The 6,414-nt window shown below is 35.7% G+C and overlaps 1 pseudogene; it reads left to right on the top strand.

Moving 5' to 3' along the window:
- Nucleotides 1–4,346: 4,346 nt before the first annotated feature.
- LOC149215904 (FT-interacting protein 7-like) lies at nucleotides 4,347–6,150 on the top strand (annotated as a pseudogene).
- Nucleotides 6,151–6,414: the final 264 nt, after the last annotated feature.

Below are 6,414 nucleotides of genomic sequence, written 5' to 3'. Positions count from 1 at the left end.
GGTGACGACGTAAATGAAGGGGTCATTCAAAACCAGTATTTTTTCTTGCTTGACTGCTCAACGACCTCATATTGATAGCTTGACTTAAGACTGGGAAGAGCTTCATAAAATAAAGAGCCAAAAGCAGAGAGGTCTTGTTTACCAGTGTCTCCACAAAATGTAACACATTGTTAGTATCTCTCTGCACACCGTAGAGATGGGCTTGAAATTCACTTTCTTATATATTTTCGATTTTACCAATGCAAGTGGAAAAACAAGCTAACAAAAGATAAAATTGAATATAATTTTATCAGCAAATCTAACCACAGAGATAAAAATGCCACTGTTAGACTGATCAAATTCTTTGAAATATTTTACACCTTGGAATACCTCGCTAAAAACATCAAAATCGCTGAAGAAAGACTTCAATTCAAAATTGTTAGCACCAACGTGGAGTCATCCGTTTTTAGCGGAGTCATCAGTTTTTAGCTCTGGTTGCCGCGGATGCCAAATTCTCGGATAAAGTTAGCCTAAATGTAGAGTTCTGTCTTTCTCGCAGTACTAAACAGTGGAATGGAGACTTCACTACAGGAATAAGGGACTAGAGCTCCTAAAGTCCCTCCGTGTCCCCGCCTTCCTATCTTCCGATCCCAAATCCCTGCTTGGAAATAGGCGTTACACTTACGGTTATAATTATTTTTTACATTTTAAAGTGATATCAAAATGTATTTGATTCATTAACGCTTAAAAATAAAAATAAAAAACAAATTAATAAGATAATCCAAAAACTTGTTGTAGGAGTGAAAAACTATTTTACTGAAAGATTTCAATGAATTATTTCAAATAAACAAATAGGCACTTAGGGATGACAAAATGCCATAAGTTGGCAATTTGGGACAGTGTGTGCCTATGCATTTTGAGAGATGTCGTTCATAAGGTCACAACTTATATTTTCTATCGCGCATTTTGACAACTGTCGTTCATAGGGTTACAAATTATATTTTCTATCTATAATTTCTAGTGGGTTTCACATCGACCAAGCTTTTTGGGTGAGCTCTAGATTTTTTCTTTGGGAGACTGAGACCAGATCTTAGGATTCAATGAGACCAGATCTTAAGATTATGCTAGTAGTATTTTACTTGGGTAATTAGGTAAAACAAAACTACCGAGATTGCACAAGCTGTGAATGCGTTCAAACTTGGGAAGGCAATACCCAAATCCTTCATCTCTCCTACATTTTCCCTAGGTAATAATGGATGGTTTTCTCTCACCAGTTATTCATGTTTTTCTGTTAATTAATTTAAAGATTTAGCAATGTGTTTGTAGGGAATGCGATAAACAAGGCCTAGTCTACATCTCTACCATATTAGGTACAACATTTTATGCTTTATTTGTCCCTACATCTGGGAGTCCCTATACCATAGCTATTGTTGCTATTCACATGCTATGTTGCTGGTTCAACAACGATGAAAGTGGATCCAGAGGCGAGAATGTCAACATCTGGTTGGTAAGGCCCCGGAATTGAACCGAGGTCAATTGACTTTTGTTAGTGTTAATCCCCCTACTGAGCATATTTTTTAGGTAATGTCAAAAGGTGCAGACCCCTAGTGGGCGTATGGTTAGTGGGGCTTAACAGGCCATAGATCATAAAGCGGGTGCATATAAAGTTGCAGGTGACCCGACATAAGTAGCAGTCAAGAAATATAAAACTCTTTGGTAAAACTTGTTGGTAAAGATGCTAGTTGGTAAAGACGGTAAAGACGTTCAAATTGCATGCAGCCCACTTGTCCACTTTCTTCAAATTGCATGCAACCTACTTGTCCACTTTCCCCAGACAACTATACCTTTGCCATCAGCTGCTGCTTTCTGCCATCAGTTGTTGCGTTCCCCAGGCAAATATACCTCTACCATCGGCTAAGATAGCTGGATGACTATAACTATGAAGATGATGATTATAAGATAGATCTCTATCTGGTTCTGCGTCTTTATGGCATTCATTATATTCCGTATCATACGAGAGCTCTGGTTCTGGTTCTACTTATGGATGGAATGTGTACTATCAATCATTTGCATAAGAACAACTTGCATTCTTTCAGCTCATAAGAGCGCTTGCCTACTTGCTCCTTTGCTTATGGATGGAATCCCAGATAAGAACAAATTGAATCAGCTATCGCTCCCTTGTTGTCAGTATCTTTGCAGATATCGCTTCATTACAAATTGGAGGATGTTGTTTTGCCTTATGGCTACCCAAAGCACAGCAATTGCGGTTCCATTACTCGCAGGTATTAATTCTAGTTAATTCTAGTTGTAAATCAAGTATATTTCATTGGTTTTTAGGTAAATAATCAATTTTCTACTTCCAAACAGCAACGAACCTTTAGGACTCTAAGCTTTCTCAACTGCCATATCCCTCGTATGCTCTTCAGCTTCGCAGATCTAGCTGTGTAAAATAGCTCCATAGATACTCAGCATCTGAAGCTTTGCCCAATGCTCCAACCCTTGTATGCTCTTCAGTTCCGCACATCCATATGCGTAATACTTGTCAATATTAACCAATGTTTCCATTGTTTCTCTTCCAGACTTGTAATTTCTTTCAAATTCAGAAAAAAGAAGGAATATTAGTTTGAAGAAAAAAATCTTAGTTGCATCACAACTTTGTAATAGGTTCAAAGTATCTGATTCATAAAAATAGAGCATAGATTTCCTATCACAAGATGTTATTGGTTATAAACTGTGGCACCGCACAAGAGGCTTGAAATATCCAAAGGATATTAGTTGTGTTTTTCCCCAGCAACAACAAAAGCCAACAAAAGAAGTAAAGCCAGCAAAATAAAGTAGTAGCCAACAAAAAAAAGTAAAGCCAGCGAAATAAAGTAGTTGTGTTCTTTCCTAGCAACAACAAAAGCCAGCCAAAGAAGTAAAGCCAACAAAAGCCAACAAAAGAAATATGAGGTACCTTTTAATTTCTCTACCATTTTCCACTTCCAATTTCTCGCCCAGCGGGCAAAAGAAGTAAAGCCGACAAAAGAAGTATGAGGTACCTTTCAATTTCTCGACCATTTTCCACTTTCAATTTCTTGCCCATCTTCCGCTGCCGTCATAGCCAGTCTCTGCAAATATTCCACATCGTAGCCAGCAAAAGCAAAATCCAGCAAGCCAACAATAGAAGTATGAGGTACCTTTCAATTTCTCGCCCATTTTCAGTTCTCAATTTCTCACCCATCTTCCGCTGCCGGTCTCTACGAATATCCCACATCATAGCCAGCGACAAAAAGAAAAAGTAAAGCCAGCACATCATAGCCAGCAACAAAAAAAAAGTAAAGCCAGTAAAAGAAGTAAAGCCAGCAAAAGAAGTAGGAGGTGCTAATGAAAGACAAGTACCAGACACGAGGGCAGTGCATGCAGTAGCCATGTGGTATCTGGTCTAGTTGTATGCAATGTGCGTGTCCCTAACATATATATCACTAACATATCTAAATAACCAAAACATATATATCACTAACATATCTAAATAGGCAAAACATTTAATGAGTTAATATGAGCATTAGTTTCACAATTGAAAATGCCAAAGAAACATAAAAATAACATATGGAAAAGGGGCCAAATAAAGCTAAATAAGATACCGAAAAAAATTCCGCTATAAAAAATATATGACAAACCTTGAAGCTTTAGTTATTGAAAATCTTAAACAAATCTAATGAGCATCATATCAATTCACGAACCTTGAAACTTTAGTTATTGAAAATCTTAAACAAGTCAATTAATGTTAGTGAGCATCATATCAATTACTATACTATAGTCCCTGCCTAGCCTGCGGGAGGGACTAATAATAAAGTATCACGTATTGAAAGCATATGTTGGATTTCCTCTATGCTCACCCTGCCTAGCCTGCGGGAGGGACTAATAATAAAGTATCACGTATTGAAAGCATATGTTGGATTTCCTCTATGCTCACCGCATATTCACTTTCTGGTATCGCTTGAGTTTTTCCTTGGCTTGGGAAGTCCATGTCCATTGATAAATGGAAAATTGCGAAATTGCGGTAAATTTCGAATTCCAGGATTCGGTGAAAGAATTGAATATGAAAATTTTTAGTGTCTCTAAATGGAGGTGGCCATGATAAATGAACGCTTAAGGAAGAAAACTGTTTTGAGATCTTAATAAAGTAAAGGTTATGGAGCATTTCAATGATAAGCACAAAAAACTTTTCAGAGGCTTATAAAATTATCACCATAAATTTATACAAGAGAAAAGAAATGAAAAAAGCAAAAAATGTATGCCCACCAACTAGGTAATGATATATTCATTTAAAATCTGAACATTTAAAAATATAGAAATGATGTAAAAGTGTTGTGTGCACGATATAGATGAACGCCAATAAGGTTATCAAATATAGAGCTTAATGAAAACTCTCTCATTCGGAGTTGTTTATTTCTATTTATGTTATACAATTTGGTTAGTTCTTTTATTGTATATTTATATTCTATAATTTAATTAATTGGTTAAACTACTATAATCAATCAATTATATATATAGATATATAATTTTAAAATTAATAATTAAAAAGTAAAGTGTGAAAAATTACAATAATTTTATAATTAAATATTTTTTAAATAATATTTTAAATTTATTGGATTAACAAATTTATATTAACATCAACATTAAAATACAAAATAATTTTAAGATATAATTAAAATCATAAAATGAATTGTGTTCAAAAATATTTTCAACAATTTAATATGAAGGAGATGTATAATTAGCAATTGCACCACATCATGTTGCAAAGGAAACATCATAATGTAGATCATAGATGAATAATTATGATGGAACGATTTCGATAATAAAATTTGGATTCAACATTAAGCTGTATTTAATTTCTTTGTAAACCGTCTACAAAGACATGTGGTTACTTTGACTGGTTGTACATGTGAATTCATAACATTGGATATCCTGAATGGGACTAGATCTTTGCCTTTGGCAAAGACACACTTCAATCAGCTCTCGCTATGGAGATTTCTGTATGGGATGGAAGCAATTCAAGGGATGACTTCCTTGGGGGAGTCTTCTTTGATCTCTCGGAGGTTCCAACAAGAGTTCCTCCAGACAGCCCTTTAGCACCTTCATGGTTTAGGTTGGAAGGTGATGGTAGAGTCAAAGGTGATATTATGCTTGCAGTTTGGATGGGAACATAGGCAAATGAAACATTCCCAGAGGCTTGGCAGTCTAATACAGGAGGTATGATGAATACAAGATCAAAAGTATATTTGTCCCCAAAATTATGGTATCTGAGGGTCAATGTAATTGAATCCCAAGACTTGCAGATTCCTGAAAAGATAATTTTCCTTGGGCTCAAAGTGAGGGTGCAGCTGGGTGTACAGGTTTTTGAGGACTATAACTTCTAATTCTAGAACCTTCTCAAGTCCATTTTGGAATGAAGATTTGATCTTTGTAGCAGCTGAACCATTTGAGAAACAACTTGTGTTATTGGTTGAGGATCAACCTAGTAGTGATTGTAACAAGGATGTGGAGGACTTAGGCTAAACCAGAATTGTACTAAATATAGTTGAAAGGAGACTAGATTACAATATAGCAATCTTAAGGTGGTTCAACTAAGAAAAAGTAAATGGAGAACCAAATGTTAAGTATCATGGAAGAATTCATCTACGCTTGTGTTTTGATGGGGGATATCATGTAATGGATGAGGCTGCCCATTTAAGCAGTGATTTATGGCCAATTTCTAAATAGTTATGGAAACCATCTATAAGTGTGCTTGAATTGGGAATTTTGGGAGCCAAAAACATGTTACCTATGAAAACCAAAGGAGGAAGAGGTACAAAAAATGCCTATTGTGTAGCAAAGTATGGGCAGAAATGGGTTAGAACGAGAACAATTATTGATAGATTTGACCCAAGCTAGAATGAACAATACACATGGGAAGTTTATGACCCATGCACTATTCTGACCTTAGGGGTCTTTGATAGTTGGCACATCTACATGAACAACTCAGATAAGAAGTCTTCAACACTCAAAGATGTTCGCATTGGAAAAGTGTGGATTCACATTTCAACACTGGAAAGAAAAGTTTATAGAAACCCCTATTCGTTGTTGGTTATCCAGTGTTCTCGTGTGAAAAAAAGGGAGAAATTAAACTCATTGTTCATTCCATGCTAAAATGGAAAAATGAACGAAGCTCTGTTTTATGTGTTTTGTTCTCTTATGTAATATTTAATAGCTGGATAATGAGTGGAATGAGTTTGCATTTCTTTCTTAATGTTTAATAGCCACTAGGAGATGCTATGTATGCACAGCTTGAAAGAGTCTTCTTAGATACAGGTTCAAATGAAGTTATGCATGGTCTCATTTATTAGTCTAAAAGGGGCAGGGAAACCAAAATTTACATGTCAAAGTCTTGTGGTTGTTCCAGTTGTTGTTCAA

The sequence above is a fragment of the Pinus tabuliformis genome, chromosome 1_1, assembly GCF_031772625.1.
Source record: "Pinus tabuliformis cultivar Carrire ecotype Pingquan chromosome 1_1, CPIR1, whole genome shotgun sequence".
In the NCBI taxonomy this organism is placed as follows: Eukaryota; Viridiplantae; Streptophyta; class Pinopsida; order Pinales; family Pinaceae; genus Pinus; species Pinus tabuliformis.
Note: the sequence above shows the minus strand (reverse complement) of the source record. Positions and strands in the feature narration are given on the sequence as shown.